We start from the raw sequence: 26,038 nt of genomic DNA, 5'->3' as shown, positions 1-26,038 counted from the left end.
TCCTTCTGTTTTTTGCGGGTCCTGCAGATGGCGGCGACGGGCGTCAGCGTTGGGTGCCTCGCCCCAGCATCCACCTGCGCGCTGATCCGGCGACGGCGGCCTGGGCGTCCGCCTGCGTCGTCCGCACGCGGCTCCGGCGCGTCGCGCGGGGCCGCTACGTCGTCGAGCTCAGCAGGGAGGGCCCCGCGGCACGCCCCGCGCATCAGCAGCTGGCCCCGCCCGTCATGCCCGGCTTCCTCGCGCCGCCCCTGCCCGTGCCTGCCCAGTCGCCGGCCCCGACGCAGCCGCCCCTGCCGGACGGCGGCGTGGGGGAACTCGCCCCCGACCTCCTGCTCGAAGGTACCGCGGTTCAGTCGATTTCTTCCTGACGAATGTTCAGTCGATTCAGTTGTTGTATATATATGAGATATATGTTCGTTGTTCATCAGTCGTACGTACAGATTTACCAGCATACACGGGCAGATCAATATATTTTTCTAGACATTTTATTGGATCGTGAGATGATTGATTTAGTACTGCTACTAGAAAGAAGACTGAAAATGCTGGGCCAAGTGCACGCATGTTGGGAACGTAGTTAAATTGAGGAGTTTGTCCGTTGCTTGGCCTGGTATTATTACCAAAAATGGTGTGAGTCCCTGTACTTATTATTAATGGGAAATCTTAACATCACACTGGGGTTTATTAGTCTCCAATTGTATATTCTCAGCACTCAACTGATTTTACTGATACTGTAGTGGACATGACACGTGAGCACCCCTCTTCAAGGAATGCAATGCTTGTTTCTGTTTTATATTACAGGAACTAGAAGGAGCTTCCACCTTTGAGTACAGAAGTAGTATTGAAATTGAAGACCCTAGTATTACTGTCTTGTTTTTCAATGAAATGGGAGGCCCATGCAGTAAGTCACATGGGCACCTGGGAGGCTGGGATCATGTGTGCTTTGCAGAGTACTAGACCCAGCTCACCCTCTGTTAGATTACTTGTTGGGTTGCTACTTTGTGTTTGCTGTGCAGTATATTAGACATCCTGAATTTGGCATCTAGCCAAGAACAGAATGCAAGTTGCGCCATTCTTATTATTGCTAAACTGTTGTGACGCAATTTTTAAAGAATGCGATCTTCTAAGTATTAATCTGCTAATGCCTGTCCTCACACTGGTCTTGACAAATATAGCATATGAATATTTTCCATTTTGCAACCAGGGATTGCAGAGGATTCCATAGACAACATATTGTGGCTGCAAGTGAGCGGCTGGTATTTCTGCATGTTTTATTACTAGAATTATAATTTATTACCCAGGGGTCAAGTTATGTTCCCTTCGCGGCTGGTAGCATCACCCCCATTGAACGTCGTGTGACTGTTAGTTATGCATCTGAGTGTTCGGTCTGTAGGATAATAGGATCGTCAACTCCCCTATTTCCTGTTGTTAGTAGTTAATCTCGGGGAAGAATTTTTATGGAAACATGGAGGACGATGCTTTTGTTGTGCAATTGTTTATCACCCCTCGTAACATGTATATTTAGCGGTTACTACTAAAAGTTTTGCATTTGAGTGCTGGGTAGGTAGGATCTTAGAATCATCAACTCTTGTACACTGTTTAACTGGTTCTGCATCTGTACATACATGTGTACAGCCGTAAATCCAAGTGTACATGCTGTCTTTTGCAGGCTTATTTCAGGTTGTGGTTGTTTGTCCTAAAATATATCAGTCTATTTTTTTATATCCTCGTCCACTAATCTGGGCACTCGATTTACTCGAAGCCTTGTGAATCAGGTTATGCAAACCTGTTGCATTTAGCACCATCAAAGCTTGTTACTACATCAGTTGCTTGCTCCAAGTGTCTTGTTCTTGGATTCTTTGATTTTATCCTGGTGTGCACAATGCTGGTATTTCTGGATAAGCTGAAACTAGTTTCTCCACCATATGCTATCTAGCTGTTGGGTGCTAATTATAGTTACTTTATATGAAGAAACACTTACCTTGCAGCCATCTAATATGCAATTCTAATAATATGTGATGCCCGCTTTTTTTAGTTGTATATGCCATTCGTGCATGAATTCCTTTTCTTATGTACCAACTTTAGAGATTCTAATTATCATCCCTGATTGACATACTTTAGAGATTCTAATTCATGTATGATGGTATCAAAGGGGATCATTGTACTCATAATAATAACTAGTGGAGTTGAGAGGTTTACTTTGCTCTGCATTCTAAAGTAACATATTTCTGATGCCCATATGCTACTTTGCTCTGCACAAAAATATCATGTTAAATCATTGCATGTATTTCAGGTCTTTACAGTGGCATTGGATGGTCAATATTAGGTAAACTGCCTGGTTTGGGAGCACGTTTGGCTGCCTGGATGCTGCTGCTGCTGCTGTCAATTTACTCTTGATCGATTTCTGCCTTGACAATGTAAGTACTTCCATTGTTCGACTGTTTTCCGCGTTCATCAGCTATCCCATTTGGTTTGTTTCCTCCAATTAACTGATGCTCCTGCTGCTGTTACAGCTGGCTTGGTGGCCTTGCGTGCATCTTCTCCACCAGCATTCTCTTCCAAATCCTGGTAATTAAGCCTAATAACATGTCCACTCACTCACTTGCCTCTAAAATAACCTCCCACTCCTTTTCTGCATTGAATTAGGTCTCTGAAATTTAAGCTTATAGAACCTACAGTGTCAATCAGGTCTCTAAAATTTAAGCTTATAGAACCTACAGTGTCAATCAGGTCTCTGAAATTTAAGCTTATAGAACCTAGGAAAAGATTAGAATTAAAATCTAACAGTGCTGACTGATGGCCACAGTGCTGTTTTGCTGTGCTTGATAAACCTGAGACTTCTTTTTATTGTAATATTGAAGTTGTTTGGTTCTGGCCTCAGCAGCAGTACACTCTAATTTTGGTGGCCTTTATGTTCATTATTTTATAGGAGCTCCAGGCCTATTTTTTTGGAGTGTGAAGCCGTGAAGCCAAGTGTGAAGCTGTGAAGCCAAGTGTGAAGCAGTACTTAGCAAAGAGTTTTTGGTTCTGTACTTAGCAAAGAGTTTTTGGTTCTGAAGTGTGAAGCCACGTGTAAATTGTAATATTGTAAAAGTCTAATGTAGTGTTAATGAATTATATCTGTTCTGTCCTATTTGAAATAATGATTATGTATGTTGAAAAGATGTGAAATGGAAACTTGACCAGTGGGACCCAGTTATTATGAATATAATCTGAGCAATTTTGAAATTTCTGACATGTGTGACTGATGTATGGCATTATGACTAGTGGGACCAGCGCCAAAATATAATTATTGAAATAGAAAATAAATGATTGTAAGAAGGCTAAGGCCAAAAAATAAAGAAGCTAAAATATTGGGCTTGGCCCATGTAGCCAACAAGAATTAACTTGAAAAAAAGCTTGAATTGTTGGGCTAGGCCCATGTAGAAAACCGAATTGGACCGGGCTGAATCTTGTGCCACATCAGCTTGCCACGCTGGATGCCTACGTGGCCTGGGGAGGTTGCTAGTGACCAAAACGCCATAGTAGGAATATTTTGGTCGTAAACGTCTTCAACCATTCCAGAAGAAAGGTCGCTATAGTCAGTTTATGACGGCCAGCTTTTGACCTTCTGTTTTTGGTCACAAAAAGGTCGCAAATGGAAATTTGTGACCTTTCAGTGACCAATAGTGGTGGTCACAAGTTGACATATTTCTTGTAGTGTACTCATGATTAGAGGGAGGGAGAGCGTAAGGACCTGATGGTGTAAAGAATCAAGGAGAGGGAGGGAGAGCGTCAGGACCTGATGGTGTAAAGAATCAAGGAACCTCATGCTGCTGGCCAAACATCTTGCTATTGATGGATCTTCATATCCACTGGATCACGCCGGTCGTTCATCCATAGGGAATTGCCGGCCATCATGATGGGTATACGTACGTAACATCTTGCTCTTCGTGGATCATCATGTCCACTTGATCGTGTCGGTCGCCCCGGCGGTGCAGATAGCCATGTATGGAAGGAGCAGCTCGAGCAAGATCATGTATTGATGATCTCCATCTAAATCCAAGAAGATTCCATGATAGTGTAGTCATGTAGGGGAGGAGAGGATTAGCTTGCTCCATGAGAAGGATCAAGGTCATCTACAGGCAGATGCGATGGCGGCATGAGGACTCGGGATGTAGCCTCGATTGGTCGATAGAAAAGTTATACGGGAAACTTTTTTTAGGGTAAAGAAAGACACGGGAGATGGAGAAGAGTTATGGGATGCCCTTTCCTTACGGGAAAAAATTAGTAAATGGCATAGGTGGGTAATTATATCAACTCTAATCTACCAGTTGTGGTTATTTGGTCTAAAAATTAAAGGTCGGATGTTTCTATTTTTTTGTGATTTTCTAGACTATTTCTCTATTTTCTAGAAATTAGTAAATGGCATAGGTGGGTAATTCTATCAACTCTAATCTACCGGTTGTGGTTATTTGGTCTGATAAATTAAAGGTCGGATGTTTCTAATTTTTATATATAATAGATTTTTGTGTGATTTTCTAGACTATTTCTCTATTTTCTAGTCTGCTCATTAATTACTTTTTATACATAATAGGTTACCCTTGAAGTAAAAGGTTGGGAGGCAAAACTATAAGCCCCTATCTTTCTCTGTGTCCGATTGAAACTTCATACCCATAAGTATTGCGTGAGTGTTAGAAATTTTGAAAGACTAAATGATAGTTGAGTATGTGGACTTGTTGAAAAGCTCTTATATTCACTCGTTCCGATGTTATGATAAATTGCAATTACTTCAATGACTGAGATCATCGTTTGTTAGTTTTCAATGAGGGTTCTGATTCATACTTTACATTGTGAATAGATTGTTACTTTAGCATAAGAAATCATATGACAATATATATTATTGTTCTAAAGATGATCATGATGCCCTCATGTCCGTATTTTATTTTATCGACACCTCTATCTCTAAACATGTGGACATATTTTTCGATATCGGCTTTCGCTTGAGGACAAGCAAGGTCTAAGCTTGGGGGAGTTGATACGTCCATTTTGCATCATGCTTTTATATCAATATTTATTGCATTATGGGCTATTATTACATGTTATGTCACAATACGTATGCCTTTTCTCTCTTATTTTATAAGGTTTACACGAAGAGGGAGAATGTCGGCAGCTAGAATCCTGGGCTGGAAAAGGAGAAAATATTAGAGACCTATTCTGCACAACTCCAAGAGTCCTGAAACTCCTCGAAAGTCAGTTTTGAAATATATTAAAAATATTGGACAAAGAAAGCACCAAGGGGGCCCACCCACCAGCCACGAGGGTGGAGGGAGTGCCCTACCCCCTAGGCGCGCCCCCTGCCTCGTGGGCCACCTGGCAGGCCCCCGATACCCATCTTCTACTATATGGTGTCTTTTGCCCTGGAAAAAACCATAAGGAAGCTTTTGGGATGAAGCGCCGCCGTCTCGAGACGGAACCTGGGCAGGACCAATCTAGGGCTCCAGCGGAGCTGTTCTGCCAGGGAAACATCCCTCGGGGAGGGGGAAATAGTCGCCATCGTGATCACCATAGATCCACTCATCGAGAGGGGGTCAATCTCCATCAACATATTCACCAGCACCATCTCCTCTCAAACCCTAGTTCATCTCTTGTATCCGATCTTTGTCTCAAAACCTCAGATTGGTACCCGTGGGTTGCTAGTAGTGTTGATTACTCCTTGTAGTTGATGCTAGTTGGTCTATTTGGTGGAAGATCATATGTTCAGATCCTTAATGCATATTAATACCCCTCTGATTATGAACATGAATATGATTTGTGAGTAGTTACATTTGTTCCTTAGGACATGGGAGAAGTCTTGTTATTAGTAATCATGTGAATTTGGTATTCGTTCGATATTTTGATGAGATGTATGTTGTTTCTCCTCTAGTAGTGTTATGTGAACGTTGACTGCATGACACTTCACCATTGTTTGGGCCTAGGGGAAGGCATTGGAAAGTAATAAGAAGATGATGGGTTGCTAGGGTGACAGAAGCTTAAACCCTAGTTTTTGCGTTGCTTCTTAAGGGGCTGATTTGGATCCATATGTTTCATGCTATGGTTAGGTTTACCTTAATTCTTCTTTCGTAGTTGCGGATGCTTGCGAGGGGGGTTAATCATAAGTGGGATGCTTGTCCAAGGAAGGGTATTACCCAAGCACCGGTCCACCCACATATCAAATTATCAAAGTAACAAACGTGAATCATATGAGCATGATGAAAACTAGCTTGACAGTAATTCCCATGTGTCCTCAGGAGCGCTTTGCTTTATATAAGAGTTTGTCCAGGCTTGTCCTTTGCTAAAAAAAGGATTGGGCCACCTTGCTGCACTTTGTTTACTTTTGTTACTTGTTACCTGTTATGAATTTCCTTATCACAAAACTATCTGTTACCAATAATTTCAGTGCTTGCAGAGAATACCTTACTAAAAACTGGTTGTCATTTCCTTCTGCTCCTCGTTGGGTTCGACACTCTTAATTATAGAAAGGACTACGATAGATCTGCTCTACTTGTGGGTCATCAGTCAACCTGCTGCACCTACTGAAAATATTGAATATGAAATTCCTTCGGGTATGATAAAACAACTGCTAGCTAATCCTTATGCAGGAGATGGAACCGAACATCCTGATATGCACTTGATATATGTAGAACAAATTTGTGGATTGTTCAGGCTTGCGGGTTTAGCTGGAGATGAAGTTATGAAAAAGGTTTTCCCTTTATATTTGAAGGGAAAAGCATTGGCATGGTATAGGCTATGCGATGATATTGGATCTTGGAATTGGAATCGTCTGAAATTGGAGTTCCATCAAAAAATTTATCCTATGCATCCAGTTCATCGTGATCGGAATTACATATATAATTTTTGGCCTGGTGAAGGAGAAAGCATCACTCTAGCTTGTGGGAGGCTTAAGTTAATGTTATATTCATGCCCCAATCATGATCTCTCAAGAGAAATTATTATCTAGAATTTTTATGCTCGGCTTTCTCGTAAGATCAAACCGTGCTTGATACTTCTTGTGCTGGCTCTTATATGAAGAAGACTATTGAATTCTGGTGGGATCTTTTGTAAAGAATTAAACACAACTCTGAAGATTGGGAACTCGATGAAGGTAAAGAGTCAGGTATTAAACTTAAGTATGATTGTGTTAAATCTTTTATGGATACCGATGCTTTTCAAAAGGTTATCACTAAATATGGAGTTGACTCTGAGATAGTAGCCTCTTTTTGTGAATCATTTGCTACTCATGTTGATTTCCCTAAAGAGAAGTGGTTTAAATATCACCCACCTATTAAAGATGAAATTAAAAAACCAGTACCAGTTAAAGAAGAAACTATATTGTATAATGTTGATCCAGTTGTTCCTACTACTTATATTGAGAAACCACCTTTCCCTATTAGGATAAAGGAACATGCTAAAGTTTCAAATTTAATGAGATTATTAGTCATCTCGGATTGCTAGAAATTCCAATCAAAGGGAGAAGATATATGTGGAGTAACATGCAAGAAACACCATTATTGGAACAATTAGATTGGTTTTTTGTTCTCCCGAATGGATTTTAAAATTCCCAAATACAATGGCAAAACCTTTAGCTAGACCAATCTCTGATCACGTGCCTTGTATTCTTTCAGTAGAAACGTCCATCCCAAGAACTAAGCTGTTCAGGTTTGAAATTTTTTGGCCCTCTCATCCTGGTTTTTTGGAGGTTGTGAAATCATCTTGGCTAGCTCCCATTAAGGCTTCTTCCAGTGCCACAAGAATCTCCTCTAAATTAAAGAGACTAAGAATGCTTTAATAAAATGGAGTAAGTCCATTTCTAAGATAAAGCTTTTAATAGAAAATTGCAATAGAATTTTGCTCCAGATTGATAACCTTGAGGAAATTAGGCAGCTTTCCACTCCAGAAACTAATTTCAAAATCATTCTAAAAGCTCATTTACTAAGACTACTAAGATATCAAAGTGAGTATTGGAAAAAAAGATGCACGTTTCGGTGGGCAGTCCAAGGAGAGGAGAATACTAAATATTTCCAAGCCCGTGCAACTGAAAGGCTGCGACGAAATGCCATTACAAATTTGCTATTGTCGGATGGGTGTTTGGTTGAAAATCATGAGGAAAAGGCTACACCTTTTTATGAATGTTTTAAAAGAAGAATGGGGGTTTCTAATCAGCTGCAGTTTGACTTTGATCTATCTGATCTTATTCAAAAATGCCAGGGTCTAGAGGAGCTTTCGGTTCCATTTACAAAAGAACAAATTGATAATGCTATCAAGATTATTCCGGCAAATAGAGCACCGGGTCCTAACGGTTTCAACGGTCTTTTTCTTAAGGTGTGTTGGGATATAATCAAAGAGGATTTTTATTCTCTATGTGATGACTTCTGGAAAGGATCAACCAACCTACAATGTTTGAATACTTCTTTAATCACGCTGATCCCAAAGAAACTGATGCCCGAATCTGTCAATGATTATAGACCAATCTCCTTGTTAAATTGTGTGCTCAAGGTCATCACAAAAATTCTTTCTGAGAGGCTTCAACATTGGATTCTCAAGGTGGTACATCACAACCAATATGGATTTATTAAGAATAGGACAATTCAAGATTGCCTCGGTTGGGCTTTCGAATATTTACAACAGTGCAAACTATCGGGCAAAGAAATTGTGATATTGAAGTTAGATTTTGAGAAAACCTTCGACACGATGGAACACTCTTTTATTTTGAAAATGCTGGAATGCAAGGGTTTTGACGATAGATGGTGTATGCGGATTAAAATGCTACTACAATCCGGATCCTCATCGATTCTTCTCAACGGAGTACCAGGCATAGAATTTAAATGTAAGCGGGGAGTGAGATAAGGTGACCCAATATCCCCCTTGTTATTTGTGCTTGCAGCAGATTTATTATAGTCCTTAATTAATAAAGCCTAGCGGGATGGTTTAACTACACACCCTATCAATCAACCTGCTTCGAAAGATTATCCGGTCCCGCAATATGCAGACGACACATTAATTATCGTCCCCGCTGATCATCATGAGCTTCAAACAATTAAGGTGATCCTTGACTCTTACGCCCGGGCAACTGGTCTGAAAATTAATTACGCTAAATCACAATTAACGCCAATTAATGCGAGTGATCAAAAAGCTCTAGATCTAGCCAATATTCTGAGTTGCCAAGTTGGGGTGATGTCGTTTACTACTTGGGGCTAGCTCTAGGTACAACTAGACCCACTGTTAACGATTTGATGCCATTGGTCGACAGAATTGAGAGAAGATTGACTGGAACAGCTATCTGGTCATCTTACGGAGAACGAGTACAACTGATCAACTTTGCATTATCGTCTCTGCTGCCTTTTGCCATGTGTGTCCTGATTGAGATATTTGATCGTGCGAGGAGGCATTGTCTATGGAGGAAAGAAGTAGACCGTGATGCCAAATCTCACTCTCTAGCAGCTTGGGACATGGTATGCCGACCAAAGAAAAAAGGAGGCCTTGGCGTTTTAAACTTGCAAATTCAAAAAAAAGCATTGCTTCTCAAGCATCTTCACAAGTTTATCCACAAACAAGATGTGCCATGGGTAATGCTAGTTTGGAATGCTCATTATGATGATTCACCCCCACATGCAAAACCTAGTTGCGGTTCTTTTTGGTGGCTTGATGTTTTCTCTCTAATGGATATCTACCGCAGGATCACATCTTGTAATCCTGCTGCGGGGGATACAATCCTTCTTTGGAAAGATGTTTGGGTTAATGAGAGACCATTGATGGACACCCACGAACAAATATTCTCTTTTATCACAAATGAAGATATCTCTTTGGCACAATACTACAACAACAATGATCACGTGGACAACTTCCTCCTACCTCTGTCAATAGAAGCCAGAGCTGAGCTTGACAATTTGCAAGTGTCTTGGAAGGGGTCACCTTGGAAACCATGGGGACGGATCAATGGGTTTTATGCTGGGGTGATGCTGTTTTTAAACCTAAGAAGTTTTATAACTTCATGTTCAGGAATATACTAGCACCACAATGCATCACCTCCATTTGGAAAACAAAGTGTATCATGAGACACAAAGTGTTTTCTTGGCTAATGTTGCATGACAGAGTTAATACGAGGGACATGCTTCTTAGAAGACATTTTAACATTGGAGATGATCATGACTGCCCGGTGTGTGACATGGAGGTACCGGAATCAAACACACATCTATTCTATGAGTGTCCATTTGCTACAAAGTGTTGGGAAACTGGGGGCATCCATTGGGACAACCAGCTGAACATGCAACAAAAATATGAGAGAGCTAGATCTTGCTGGCAGGGACCTCTATTCAAAGAGATAACCATTCTCACATCCTAGAACATTTGGAAGCAGCGCAACAGAAAGGTGTTTGATGGTCAAGTAGCCACCCACGCTGAGTGGCTAAGAAAGCTCAAGGAAGATTTTGTGATCTTGGGTTTCAGGCTCAACCCTCAAAACTTAACCTTTTTAGAAGGTTTCGGCAACTCTTTGACTGTTTAAACTTCTATTAAGGCTAGTTGAGTGATTATCTTGTTTTATTTTGGGCATGGCCCTTTTTGGACATGTCTTTCATGTAAAATCCATGTAAAATCTTGCCCTCCTGTTAACCATTGGTTAACTCTTTAATAAAGAAAAAACAATAGTAGGAGTCTCTCCAGCTGTTTTCATTGGTCAAAAAAAAGTTTCAACTGTAGTCAACAAGAGCTATATTAGAAGACCTAAACCTGATGAACAAATTAAAGTAGAACCTAGTATTGCTATGGTTAAATATCTCTTGGAAGAAGATATTGATGGGCATGTTATTTACTTCTGTGAAGAAGCTGCTAGAATTGCCAAACCTGATAAAAAGGACAAACATAGACCTGTTGTTGGCATGCCTGTTGTCTCAGTAAAAATAGGCGATCACGGTTATCATGGTTTATGTGACATAGGTGCTAGTGTAAGTGCCATTCACTACTAGGGAAAACCTTATACACAGAACTTTAGCAGTAGCACTAGTTAAAAAAGCTCGCTACTGCTAGACAGCAGTAGCACGCACAAAATAAGCATGATGCAGATACATATTTATCAGTAGCGCGTCTCGTTGAAAAAACGCTACTACAAAAAATCCAACCACTAAGCCGACGAGAATTTGGCTCCTCTGGTACTAGGGGGGTGACGACGAGACCCCGCGGCGGCTTGGTGATTGCAATGGGTGGGTCCTGTTGTGGCCAAAGAGTCTGCTTCGGCTGGAGGCGGCCGGGAGCACACCCACGAGCACGCGGTTAGGTATGAACATCAACACCCCACCTACCCAATTAGCATCGGCTGTCATGCTGGGTGATAGCGGACGGGGTGAGGAAGAGGCTCCATTAGTCGCTGGTGACGTCGCCATAGATGAGGATGAGGATGAGGATGAGGATGACACTCAACACTATGTCAATACTGGCGCCTACTTAGGGTTTGAGCATCATGAGTTGGTGCCTGAATTGCCGCCTCCGGAGTGTGAACGTATTATGGACGACCTTCCGGTACCAAAGAAGTCTAGGAAGAGACCAAGGAAAGGCAACAAAGCTGCTTCTATGATCCAGCCGCCTCAGCAGCCTCGGGTTCAAGACTGTATAAATATCCCCGGTGCGGCAAAATGGCATATCGCCGATGAACCAATCCTACCTAAAGCAGCGATAGCAGCCAGATTCGGCGATGTAAGGAGACTTCATGACGATGTGCTGCGGATAGAGAAAGGCCTCGTCGCCTCAAAAAATCCAGGATACCCACTCTACGTGGTTAACGTGCTGCGGCAATTGTCGTACGTCAACACATTCCCCGCAGAGAAGTTCTTCCTTCGATTCGATTACATCTTCGACATGTTTCACTTGAAGAAGCTGGATTTTACGTGTGTCCGCCTTTATGCCTTGCACATGAACTAACTCATTGGGGTTGAGCAGATACCTTTTATCTGTGTCGCTGACCCATACTTCATGCACGAGGGCTTCTTGGCAGTCTGCGCAAAGCATTGTGAATACGCGAGGGACTACCTCGTCAATTTCATGCTTGCCAATAAGGACAAGGAGGCCATTCTCGTGCCTTATCATCCCCTTTAAGTCATCCGCTCGGATATCCTTCCTTCGATTTCAATCATTCATTTGCACGGTGGAGGCTAATTAATTTGAAGTGTGCTTATTTTACGCAGCGGCGGGCACGCCGTCCTCATCATCCTCTACCCCCGATACTCCCACGCTCTTTACTTGGACTCGTCGAGGAACATTAACAAAAAGGATTACACCCACATCAAGTCTGTTCTCGATAGTGCTATGTTTTACTATGGCACACGGGGTGGAGAGGTCAACAACAAGAAGATAAGGGACGGCAGGCCCGCCTTCATCCATAAGACCGACTTCTGTTGGATCCAGCAACCGAGTGATTCTCTTAATGATGGATTCTATGTCCTACACCACATGCTGGAGTATAGACGGGATCACCAGAACCTTCGCATGTCACCTAGATTCGGCGATGCCAATATTCTGCGATGGGCAAAGGACTTAGGAGATATCGAGGATCATCGACTTCGAGTTGAGTTCTATCACATCCAGCGTGAACTTGCCCAAATCATCATGAAGGAGGTCATCAAAAAAACAGGGATGTTCTACGAAGAAGGACAAATGTCGTGGGAAGATGTCTGAACACGCGTAGCCTCTCAACGTCTCGACCTGAAGCCTTTCACTAAGCTCGGGGACTATGTCCCTGACATGGATGGATGGCACAACATGTAGTGATTGTCGATATATGACAATGTGTCCCTTTAGTCCATACTTTCTGTATGACAAAACTTTGAGTTATGCACGACGAAATTTTATTTGTGATATAATTAAACCGTCCTCCTCGACTAGCGAAGATCACTCTAGTTAGGGCATTTTGGGTATGATGAACTTTGTTATTTATGCTTATGATATGTTGCTTCTATTTTTGTCAAGTCTGTCTCTTTCTGTTGCTCAACTATATATGTTGCATATTATCGACTCATGTGACGATGCAGGTGCATAGATCATCGATGGCGAAGAAGTGATATGCCAGGAGTATACGACGAGTGGCCGGAGTGTTAGGCCCAGGTGTACCGGTTTCCGGTTTCCGAGCGACAACCAGTAGTTAGTTTAGGTTCACGCTAATGCGAGAGAGGGATATGAACTCATGTACTGCATAGTTCCGCTCTCACTCATAGTGATAGCTCTTCTCGCATATATCATTGTTTAGATGGATGACGATGTAGTTGCAAGTAATCAAGACTTGTATCGCTATTTTCGAGATGATGACGAGAGACCACTTTGTGTTGGATGGTGATTATGATGATGACATGATTTGATGAGACTATTTGTATGTATATGCTAAGGTTACATTTGTATGTGTATGATATGCTAAAGATTATTGTATAAAGCCTATTCAAATACAAAACAAATATGCAGAAAAAAACAGAAACTAATAAAACTAGCAGTAGCGAGGGGAATAAAGTTAGTAGTGGCGCTCCCTTACCAGTAGCGCTTCCTTCTAAAAAGCGCTGCATATATTAGCAGCAGCGCTCTACACTAAAGCTCGCTACTGCTTGCCATGTATAGCAGTAGCATGGGGATGACAGGCGCTACTGCTAGGGTTTTCCCTAGTAGTGATTCCTTACACCTTATATCAAGAAATTATGAATGACATAGCACCTGCAGAAATAGAAGACATAGATGTTACTATTAAACTTGCTAATAGAGACACTATATCACCTATTGGGATTATTAGAGATGTTGAAGTCTTGTGTGGAAAAATAAAATACCCTACTGATTTTCTTGTTCTTGGTTCCCCACAAGATGACTTTTGTCCCATTATCTTTGGTAGACCTTTCTTGAATACAATTAATGCTAAGATAGATTGTAAGAAACAAACTGTCAGTGTTAGCTTTGGTGATGACTCTCATGAGTTTAATTTTTCCAAGTTTAGTAGAAAACTTCATGAAAAAGAATTACATAGTAAGGATAATTTAATTGGTCTTGCTTCTATTATTGTGCCACCTGCTGATCCTTTGGAACAATACTTGCTAGACCATGAAAATGATTTTCATATGCATGAAAGAAATGAAATAGATAAGATTTTCTTTGAACAACGTCCTCTGCTTAAACACAATCTGCCTATTCAAACTCTAGGAAGTCCTCCTCCACCTAAAGGCGATCCTGTGTTTGAATTAAAACAATTGTCAGCCACTTTGAAATATGCTTATCTTGATGAAAAGAAGATATATCCTGTTATTATTAGTGCTAGCCTTTCAGAACATGAAGAAGAAAGATTATTTAAAGTTCTAAGGAAGCACCGAGCTGCGATTGGATATACTCTTGATGATTTAAAGGGCATTAGTCCCACTCTATGTCAGCACAAAATTAATATGGAACCTGATGCTAAACCCGTTGTTGATCACCAACGTTGGTTAAATCCAAAAATGAAGGAAGTGGTAAGAACATAAATCTTAAAGCTTCTGGAAGCACGTATAATCTATCCTATAGCTGATAGTAGATGGGTAAGTCATGTTCATTGTGTCCCTAAGAAAGGAGGTGTAACTATTGTTCCTAATGATAAGAATGAACTTATTCCACAAAGAATTGTTACAGGCTATGGAATGGTAATTGATTTTAGAAAATTAAACAAAGCAATTAGAGAAGATCATTACCCTCTGCCTTTTATTGATCAAATGCTTGAAAGATTATCTAAGCACACACACTTTTGCTTTCATGGATATTCTGTTTTTTCACAAATACCTGTTTCTCAACCTAATCAAGAAAATATCACTTTTACTTGTCCATTTGGAACCTATGCTTATAGATGTATGCCTTTTGGTCTATGTAATGCACCTCCTACTTTTCAAAGATGTATGACTGCTATATTCTCTGACTTTTGTGAAAAGATTGTTGAAGTTTTCATGGATGATTTCTCAGTTTATGGGAAGTCTTTTGATGATTGTTTAAGCAATCTTGAGCGAGTTTTGCAGAGATGTGAACAAACAAATCTTGTCTTGAATTGGGAGAAGTGCCACTTTATGGTTAATGAAGGCATTGTCTTGGGTCATAAAATTTTTGAAAGAGGTATTGAAGTGGACCAAGCTAAGGTTGATGCAATTGAGAAAATGCCATGTCCTAATGATATAAAAGGTATTCGTAGTTTCTTAGTTCATGTTGGTTTCTATAGGAGATTTATTAAAGACTTCTCTAAAATTTCTAGGCCTCTCATGAATCTTTTGCAAAAGGATATTCCTTTTGTTTTCGATGATGATTGTTTAGAAGCCTTTGAAACACTTGAGAAAGCCTTAATTTCTGCACCTATTATTCAACCACCTGATTGGAACATGCCTATTGAAATTATGTGGGATGCTAGTGATTATGTTGTTGGTGTTGTTCTAGGACAAAGAGTTGATAAGAAACTGAATGTTATTCATTATGCTAGTAAAACTCTAGACAGTGCTCAACGAAATTATGCTACTACTAAAAAAGAGTTCTTAGAAGTGGTGTTTGCTTGTGATAGATTTAGACCTTATATTGTTGATCCCAAAGTTACTGTTCACACCGATCATGCTGCTATTAAATATCTTATGGAAAAGAAAGATGCTAAACCTAGACTTATTAGATGGGTTCTCTTGTTACAAGAATTTGATTTACATATCATTGATTGAAAAGGAGTTGAGAACCCCGTAGATGATAATTTTTCTAGGCTTGAAAATGTGCCTGATGACCCACTACCTATTGATGATAGTTTCCCTGATGAGCAGTTAGCAACAATAAATGTTGCTCATAATACTCCTTGGTATGCTGATTATGCTAATTACGTTGTTGCTAAATATTTACCACCTAGCTTTACATACCAACAAAAGAAACAATTCTTCCATGATTTAAGACATTACTTTTGGGATGACCCACATCTTTATAAAGAAGGAGTAGATGGTATTATTAGACGTTGTGTACCTGAGCAAGAACAGGGGCAAATCCTACGGAAATGTCACTCCTAAGCTTATGGAGGGCATCATGCTGGAGACAGAACTGCTCACAAGGTATTGCAATCTGGATTTCATTGGTCTACTCTTTTCAAGGATGCCCGTAAGTTTGTCTTAACCTGTGATGAATGTCAAAGAATAAGTAATATCGGTAAGCGTCAAGAAATGCCTATGAATTATTCACTTGCTGTTGAACCTTTTGATGTTTGGGGATTTGATTACCTGGGACCTTTTCCTTCCTCTAATGGGTATACACATATTTTGGTTGTTGTTGATTATGTTACTAAATGGGTAGAAGCTATTCCAACCAGTAGTGTTGATCACAACACCTCTATTAAAATGCTTAAGGAAGTTATTTTCCCAAGGTTTGGAGTCCCTAGATATTTAATGACTGATGGTGGTTCACACTTTATTCATGGTGCTTTCCGTAAAATGCTTGTCAAGTATGATGTTAACCATATAATTGCATTACCTTATCATCCTCAATCTAGTAGTCAAGTTGAACTTAGCAATAGAGAAATAAAATTAATTTTGCAAAAGACTGTCAATAGGTCCAGGAAGAATTGGTCTAAGAAATTAGATGATGCACTTTGGGCTTATAGAACAGCTTATAAAAATCCTATGGGTATGTCTCCTTATAAAATAGTTTATGGAAAAGCTTGTCATTTGCCTCTTGAGTTAGAACATAGAGCTTATTGGGCCATCAAAGATCTCAACTATGATTTCAAACTTGATGGTGAAAAGAGGTTATTTGATATTAGCTCATTAGATGAATGGAGAACCCAAGCTTATGAAAATGCAAAATTATTCAAAGAAAAAGTTAAAAGATGGCATGACAAAAGAATCCAAAAGTGTGAGTTTAAAGTCGGAGAATATGTTCTTTTGTACAACTCTCGTTTCAGATTCTTTACAGGAAAACTCCTCTCAAAATGGGAAGGCCCTTACATTAACGAGGAGCTTTATCGGTCTAGAGCCATCAAAATAAATAATGTCGAAGGTACTAACCCGAAGGTTGTTAATGAGCAACGAATAAAACATTATATCTCAGGTACGCCCATTAATGATGAAAGTAATGTTATCCAAACTTTGACACCAGAAGAACACATAAAAGAGTCCTTCCGGAACACTGCAGAATCATGAAAATAAGGAGGTACGTGATACGGTAAGTAAACGGACTCCGAAAAATCTGCAAAAATATTTTTTATCAGTTTTGGAATATTTAAAAAATTAGGAAATAAAGAAACTTCCAGAAAGCGTCCCCTAGTGGGCACAAGACACCAGGGCACGCCAGGCTTACCTGGCGCGCCCAGGTGGGTTGTGCCCACCTAGGACACCTTTTGGACTCTGTTTTTCTACCGTATGCTTGTCCCCCAAGATAAAAAAATTCTATATATACTTCCCGAACCTGTTAACCACAGTATCGTGAAGAAATCCTCTATCTTATTTTTCCTTGTTGTTTTCTACCAGATCCCCATCTACCATGGCCACCTCCGGTTCCTCTAAGGACAAGTTCTTCAAGAACATCATCAACCCATATCTACGGGAGGTGGTGCAGCACCCTTAGGTCATCCAGATGCATGAGGGGGTGCTTCACCTCCACGATGTTCCATGTCCCAAGGGGACGGGAACCGGCGAGGCCAGGCTTGAAGCTATGGAGCAAGACGTCTTCAGGTGCAAGGGGATGGTGGAGCGTGGATTTAACGCCAATCACATTATGATCACGGATCTCTCCCGTGATCTCAAGGTGGATGGCAAACCCATGAAGGACATCGTCTTCACCCTCAACGAGCAAATCAACTTCCTCCAAAGCCAGATTTATGATCTCCAAAACCAAGTCTTTGAATATGACGCGAGGTTTAAAGGTATGAGTTTGGATGCTAGTTACAGGATCCGTGAGACTCGCTCCTCCTCTTACGATGGTGGGCCACTGTCGTAGAAATCTGAGGACAAGATCCCTTCTTCATCACCACCATCATCTTCTTCATCACCAAAAGAGAATTGTGTATCGGGTATGGGCACTCCCCTTGGCTTCCGCCAAGCTTGGGGGAGGTGCCTGATACGTCTCCGTCATATCTATAATTTTTTATTGTTCCATGCCAATATTATTCACTTTCATATACTTTTTGGCAACTTTTTATATTATTTTTGGGACTAACATATTGATCCAGTGCCCAGTGCCAGTTCCTGTCTGTTGCATGTTTTTTGTTTCGCAGAAACCCAATATCAAATGGAGTCCAAACAAGGAAAAAACGGATGGAGATTTTTTTGGAATATTTATGATTTTCTGGAAGTAAAATCAACGCGAAACGGTATCCGAGGTGGGCACGAGGTAGGGGGCGCGCCCTACCCCCCCCCCCAGGCGCGCCCCTGACCCTCGTGGTCCACCCGTAAGGCGGTTGATTCTCTCCTTCTGGCGCAAGAAAGCTAATTTTACAAGTAAGATCTGAGCGAAAGATTCACCCCAATCGGATTTACGGATCTCTGGATATAAAAAAACGGTGAAGGGGTAGAATCTGCCAACGCAGAGAACGCAGAAACAGAGAGATAGATCCAATCTCGGAGGGGCTCTCGCCCCTCCCAAGCCATGGGAGCCAAGGACCAGAGGGGAAACCCTTCTCCCATCTAGGGAGAAGTTCAAGGAAGAAGAAGAAGGGGGGCTCTCTCCCCCTTGCTTCCGGTGGCGCCGGAACGCCGCCGGGGGCCATCATCATCACCGCGATCTTCACCAACACCTCCGCCATATTCACCAACATCTCCATCACCTTCCCCCTTCTATCTACAGCGGTCCACTCTCCCGCAACCCGTTGTACCCTCTACTTGAACATGGTGCTTTATGCTTCATATTATTTTCCAATGATGTGTTGCCATCCTATGATGTCTGAGTAGATTTTCGTTGTCCTATCAGTGATTGATGAATTGCTATGATTGGTTTGAGTTGCATGTTTTATTATTGGTGTTGTCCTATTGTGCCCTCCGTGTCGCGCAAGCGTGAGGGATTCCTGTTGTAGTGTTTGCAATATGTTTATGATTTGCTTATGGTGGGTGGCGTGAGTGACAGAAGCACAGACCTGAGTAAGTAGGTTGTTTGCGTATGGGATAAAAGGGGACTTGATACTTTAATGCTATGGTTGGGTTTTACCTTAATGAATCTTTAGTAGTTGCAGATGCTTGCTAGAGTTCCAATCATAAGTGCATATGATCCAAGTAGAGAAAGTATGTTAGCTTATGCCTCTCCCTCAAATAGAATTGCAATAGTGATTACTGGTCTAGTAACATAGTCAATTGCTTAGGGACAATTCAACAACTCCTACCACCACTTTTCCACACTCGCTATATTTACTTTATTGCTTCTTTATCTAAACAGCCCCTAGTTTATATTCGTGTTCTTTACTTTCTTGCAAACCTATCCTATCACACCTACAAAGTACTTCTAGTTTCATACTTGTTCTAGGTAAAGTAAACATTAAGCGTGCGTAGAGTTGTATCGGTGGTCGATAGAACTTTAGAGAATATTTGTTCTACCTTTAGCTCCTCGTTGGGTTCGACACTCTTACTTATCAAAAATTGTTGTGATCCCCTATACTTGTGGGTTATCAAGACCTTTTTCTGGCGCCGTTGCCGGGGAGCAATAGCGTGGGGTGAATATTCTCGTGTGTGCTTGTTTGCTTTATCACTAAGTAATTTTTATTTGTTGTTCTTAGTTGTTCTCTATCTTTAGTTATGGATATGGGACGCAAAATACCAACAAAATTAGTTGTACTTGCTACTCGTGAGGATGGGGTAACTCCTAAAACCCTCGATTCTAATTATGCGAAAGATATTATATACTACTTTGATAATCCTGAGAAAACCCCATTCAACTTTATAATGGGAGACACGTTGGATCAACATGAATACTTTAGGGATTATCACTTAACACAAAAAGGGAAACTATTATGGGATCAAACTCATTTATTGAAGTGGTATGCTTGGCAACTATGCGTGGAATATGGTTATACTTGTTGCTCTAGGATGAATTCTCCGCACCTTCCCTTTTCATGCAAATTTAATGATAATAAAACCTTAGCTTCTTATGCTAATGGTATATATGATTACTATGATGTGGAACAAATAGAAGAATTTGTTGCTTTTATGGGTGCTTATGAAATTGAAGCTATGTGTAAAGAGTTTGAGGATTTTGATGATGTTGTTTATAGATCTGAAAATTTAGCTATCCTCAAATATTGCTATGAGAATTATAAATACAATTATGAAATTAATGCACTTATTGATGGGGTTATGTACCTAGGGTAGGGTCATAGACCTGATCTAAGTACCTTACCCAAGGACACCCTTAGAAGAAGTCACCTTCCAGTCGACCAACGAGGGACACACTCGACTGACTTGAAGGACTCGACCACGAAGACTCACTCGACCACCGGAAAGTCAAGAGGCACTCTGCAGTGCAACGGCCTGTAATCAAGTAGACTTTATGATAGTGAAGGCACTTTATGTGGGGCGTTACCAGTAACACCCCAGACTTAACTCACCTTAAACCCTCTCCTACGTGGGCTGGCTGGGGTCCTGGCGCACTCTATATAAGCCACCCCCCTCCACAGGCAGAAGGGTTGGGCACTTTGTAATTCATATACTCATAATCCACTCGACCGCCTCCGGGCTCCGAGACGTAGGGCTGTTACTTCCTCCGAGAAGGGCCTGAACTCGTACATCCTTTGTGCTTACAACCTCTCCATAGCTAGGACCTTGCCTCTCCATACCTACCCCCCACTCTACTGTCAGGCTTAGAATCACGACAGTTGGCGCCCACCGTGGGGCAGGTGTTTTAGCGATTTTGTGGGGAAGTTGCGATTCTTCCGAGTACTTTCATCATGGTGTCTGCTGGAGTTTTGGTCGAGGGTCAAGAGATCCGTCTCGGCACTCTCACCTTCATCGCCGACGACTCCGCGTGGCTCCAGGAGGCTCCACTCGACGTAGATGCGCTCCCCGTCCGCGGTGCGACGCATTTTCGCGCATGTGTCCGCGGCATTCTGCTGCGGCAACCGTCGACCCAGTATCGGTCGGCTCCTCTATCGTCCACCCTCCCGGTATCCCGCCAGCGCAAGCGCTCGGGCCGGTCGAGGCTTCAGTGATGGGTGAGGCACGCGGTGGCTCGCCAATCGGCCATCACCCAAGTTGCGGCAATCGAGCCCGACGAACCTCTCTACGGCTTGTTCGATCTGTCGACTGGCTCCGTAGAGACTGCATCCGAGTGCGGTAGCAGTGATCCAGCGGCGGAAATCTTGATGGTCGACGGGCCCCACAGTCCCCCTGGCTTCGCCCGTGGTGGTGGAGCAGGTGACGGCGGCGACCCTACACGAGGCTATGAAGAGTACCAGCCCGAGCCACTCGACTCTCTGCAAAGAGAGGAACTTCGCCGCAGGAACGAGGATCCCCTGCGTATTCCCATCGCAGGAGAGACCCCCGAGGCTCGTGCCTTGGAGGAGGCGCGTCTGGCCAATTTGGCCGAGCGCACTCGACTGGAGAACCTTCAGCGAGCTCTCGACGTGCGCGCGCGGCAACGAGTTCCCGACAACAGTCGACGTCAACTCTTCCCGCCGACTCAGGTATATCGAACCCCAATTCAGAATTTAGCAGCTGCGACCCGTATAGCAGAGTCCATCCAGCCTTCGCAGTCGGAAGCTGGCAGAGGTTTGCTGCAGATCAGGGATCTGCTCCGGGCAGCAGGAGATCAGAATTCAGCCGTGTCTCAGTCGCGCAACAGAATCCACAGTCGATCCGTCACTGTGAATACGGTTTAGTCGGCTCATAGCCCCAGATCGCCTCCGCGGCGTGAAGGGCGCGAGAATCGACGAGATCAATATGGCGACAGACTCGACCGAGATGATAGGCGTCGAGTGCCCTATTCCCCTCCGAGGGGTGGGTCTTACGCTCCTCGGCAGCCAGACGATAGGCGTCAGTACAGTACAGGACGTAGGGTTCCAGTCGACCCCAGAGAACCAGGCTTCAACGCGCGATCCATTATCGTGCAAGGGTTGGTTGACCGGAACAGAGCCCATCGAGGTGGACTCGACAGAGATGTACCCACAAGCAGTCGAGTGCATGTTTCTGGTCCTGAATGTTTCAGCAGAGCTATCAGAGCCGCAGTTATCCCTCCCAATTTCAGGTTGGCAACAGGAGTCAGCAAGTTCACTGGTGAGTCTAAGCCTGAAACTTGGCTTGAAGACTACCGAGTGGCATTTCAGATTAGTGGCGGGAATGACGAGGTGGCCATGAAGCATTTGCCCCTCATGCTGGAAGGTTCTGCCAGGGCGTGGTTGACTCAATTGCCTCCTAGCAGCATTTACACTTGGGAAGATTTGTCCCGAGTGTTCATCAGAACGTTTGAAGGGACTTGCAAGCGACCAGCTGGATTGACGGAGTTGCAAGTTTGCGTGCAGAAGGCTAATGAGACTCTCAGAGAGTATATTCAGAGGTGGATCACTTTGCACCACACTGTGGAGAATGTGTCCGATAATCAGGCAGTCTGCGCCTTCAAAGACGGCGTCAAGAACAGAGAACTGAGTTTGAAGTTTGGTTGAACCGGTGACATGACCTTGAGTCGGATGATGGAGATTGCTACCAAGTACACCAACGGCGAAGAAGAAGACCGACTCCGAAGCGGCAAACACAAGCCGAGTCAGTCGGAAAAAGGAAACACCAGTCGGAAACAGAAACGGAAGGCTGAACCGGCAGCTCCTGGAGAGGCTCTGGCCGTGACTCAAGGAAAGTTTAAGGGGAAACCAAAAGGATCTTGGAGCCCCAAGAAGGTAAAGGATAAAGAAGGGAACGACGTAATGGATATGCCATGTCACATCCATACGAAGAAAGACGAAGAGGGGAATATCATCTACCGAAGCACACCACTCGCCAATGTCGACTCCTGATCCAGCAGTTTCAGGGAAAATAGTCTAAGGACAAGGAGAAGGAGTCGGACAAGGCCGAAGACAAGGAGGACAGTGAGGGAGGATATCCGCATATCAACTCCACTCTGATGATCTTTGTAGATGTGGAAAGCAGAAGTCGACTGAAAGTGATTAACCGAGAGGTGAACATGGTTGCCCCAGCAAAAGCAAATTATCTGAAGTGGTCTCAAACACCCATCACATTCGACCAATCTGATCACCCGACTCATATTGCCACCCCTGGGAGGCAAGCTTTGGTGGTCGATCCAGTTGTCGAAGGCACTCGACTGACAAAGGTGCTGATGGATGGTGGAAGTGGGCTGAACTTATTGTATGCAGACACATTGAAAGGTATGGGCATTCCGATGTCCCGACTGAGCACCAGTAACATGAGCTTTCATGGAGTTATACCAGGGAAGAAGGCCGAGTCACTCGGCCAGATAGCTTTGGACGTGGTGTTTGGTGATTCGAAGCATTTTCGCAAAGAAAAGTTGACGTTTGAGGTCGTGGATTTTCAGAGTGCATATCATGCCATTTTGGGGAGACCAGCTTACGCACGGTTCATGGCTCGACCATGCTACGTGTACCTCAAATTGAAGATGCCCGGCCCCAAAGGAGTGATCACTGTCACCGGTGATCGGAAAAAGGCAGAAGAGTGCTTTCAGAAGGGCTCCAAGATCGCCGATTCCCAGGTGACAGCGGTCGAGTTCGAAGAATACAAGCAAAACGCAGATCCGAGTGACTTGCTGCGATCCAAGAAGCCCGCCACAGAGTCTGCATTCCAGTCGTCCGGTGAGACAAAGCCTGTTCACATTCACCCGACCGACCCCGAAGCAGCTCCGACCCGCATCTCCACAACACTCGACCCAAAATAGGAAGAAGCGCTCATCCAGTTCCTCCGTGAGAACTGGGACATTTTTGCATGGAAGCCCGCTGACATGCCAGGTGTTCCCAGGGGACTGGCTGAGCATCGCCTAAGAGTCGACTCATCTGCCAAACCAGTCAAAGAGCATCTTCGGCGGTCCGCCGTCCAGAAGAGAAAGGCCATTGGTGAAGAAGTGGCTCGACTGTTGGCGGCAGGATTTATCCGAGAGATATACCACTCCGAGTGGCTCGCTAATGTCGTCATGGTTCCTAAGAAGGACAAGTCGCTCCGAATGTGCATTGATTTCAAGCACATCAACCGGGCCAGCCCGAAAGATCATTTTCCTCCCCCTCGCATAGATCAAATTGTTGACTCGACCGCGGGATGTGAGAGGCTATCTTTTTTAGATGCCTACTCCGGGTACCACCAGATCCGTCTGTACGGACCCGACGAGGTAAAAACAGCTTTCATCACTCCATTCGGGTGCTTCTGCTATATCACCATGCCATTCGGCCTCAAGAATGCCGGAGCCACATTCATGCGAATGATTCAAAAGTGTCTACTCACTCAAATCCGTCGGAATGTGGAAGCTTATATGGATGATATTGTTGTCAAGTCACGAAAAGGTTCCGACCTGCTCGCTGACCTCGCCGAAACATTTGCCAACCTCAGAAGGTATGATATCAAGCTCAATCCATCGAAGTGCACATTTGGAGTTCCTGGTGGCAAGTTACTCGGTTTTCTCATTTCCGAACGGGGAATCGACGCTAATCCAGAGAAGATTGGCACTATTCTCCGAATGAAACGCCCTGTGTGAGTGCACGATGTCCAGAAGCTTACTGGATGCTTGGCTGCATTAAGTCGATTCATCTCACGGCTCGGTGAAAAGGCATTGCCTCTTTACCGACTGATGAAGAAGACAGACAAGTTCGAGTGGACTCCAGAAGCTGATGCAGCGTTTGCCGAGCTAAAAGCTCTGCTCTCCACCCAGCCGGTGCTTGCTGCTCCAATCAGCAAAGAGCCTCTGTTGCTCTATATCGCAGCCACAGGACAAGTCGTCAGTACTGTGCTAACGGTCGAGCGGGAAGAAGAAGGAAAAGCCCTCAAAGTTCAGCGCCCAGTGTATTATTTGTCTGAAGTCTTGACTCCATCCAAGCAGAGATATCCTCATTATCAGAAGCTTGTATATGGAATATACATGACCACAAAGAAGGTTGCTCATTATTTCTCTGATCATTCCATCACAGTCGTCAGCGACGCTCCACTATCAGAGATTTTGCACAACAGGGATGCAACTGGTCGAGTGGCCAAATGGGCGATTGAACTTCTTCCCCTTGATATCAAGTTTGAAGCAAAGAAAGCCATTAAGTCCCAGGCAATAGCAGACTTCCTCGCCGAGTGGATTGAACAACAGCAGCCGACTGAAGTTCACTCGGAGCATTGGACCATGTTCTTTGATGGCTCTAAGATGTTGAATGGTTCCGGTGCTAGGGTTGTCCTGGTTTCCCCCAGAGGAGATAAGCTCAGATATGTGCTCCAGATTCACTTTGATTCCTCCAACAATGAGGCAGAATATGAGGCCCTCTTATATGGGTTGCGCATGGCCATTTCACTCGGCGTCCGTCGCCTGATGGTCTATGGCGACTCGGATTTAGTGGTCAATCAGGTGATGAAAGAGTGGGACGTGAGAAGCCCAGCCATGACTGGATACTGCAGTGCAGTGAGGAAGCTGGAAAAGAAGTTCGAGGGGTTGGAACTCCACCATATACCCCGACTGAAAAATCAAGCAGCTGATGATCTAGCAAAGATAGGTTCCAAGAGAGAAGCCATTCCGAGTGGTGTGTTCTTGGAGCATATACACACTCCGTCAGTCAAAGAAGATCCTTTCACCGAAGAAACTCCACAGCCCAAGAGTGCCACAGATCCGACTGAAGTTGAAGTCCTAGCGGTGGTCGACTTGATCATGGAGGTTTTGGTGGTCATTCCCGACTGGACAGTTCCGTATGTCACATATATCCTGAGAAAAGAGCTTCCGGAGGATGAGGAAGAGGCTCGACAAATCGTCCGTCGATCTAAGGCCTTTACCGTAATCAAAGGACAATTATACAGAGAAAGCGCGACTGGAGTCGGTCAGAAGTGCATAACACCGGAAGAAGGTCGACTCATCCTCAATGATATTCACTCGGGGACCTGTGGTCATCATGCGTCCTCTCGGACCATCG

The 26,038-nt window shown here is 43.4% G+C and overlaps 1 long non-coding RNA gene across 1 annotated transcript; it reads left to right on the top strand.

Annotated features, from left to right (window-relative positions):
- Positions 1-227: 227 nt before the first annotated feature.
- Positions 228-2,542, top strand: LOC119336391. The gene is made up of 3 exons (XR_005162448.1): positions 228-339; positions 2,291-2,414; positions 2,511-2,542. It is a non-coding gene; the product is annotated as an uncharacterized LOC119336391 (long non-coding RNA).
- Positions 2,543-26,038: the final 23,496 nt, after the last annotated feature.

Source organism: Triticum dicoccoides, chromosome 7B (assembly GCF_002162155.2).
Source record: "Triticum dicoccoides isolate Atlit2015 ecotype Zavitan chromosome 7B, WEW_v2.0, whole genome shotgun sequence".
Lineage (NCBI taxonomy): Eukaryota > Viridiplantae > Streptophyta > Magnoliopsida > Poales > Poaceae > Triticum > Triticum dicoccoides.
This window is presented reverse-complemented; position numbering and strand designations above follow the sequence as displayed.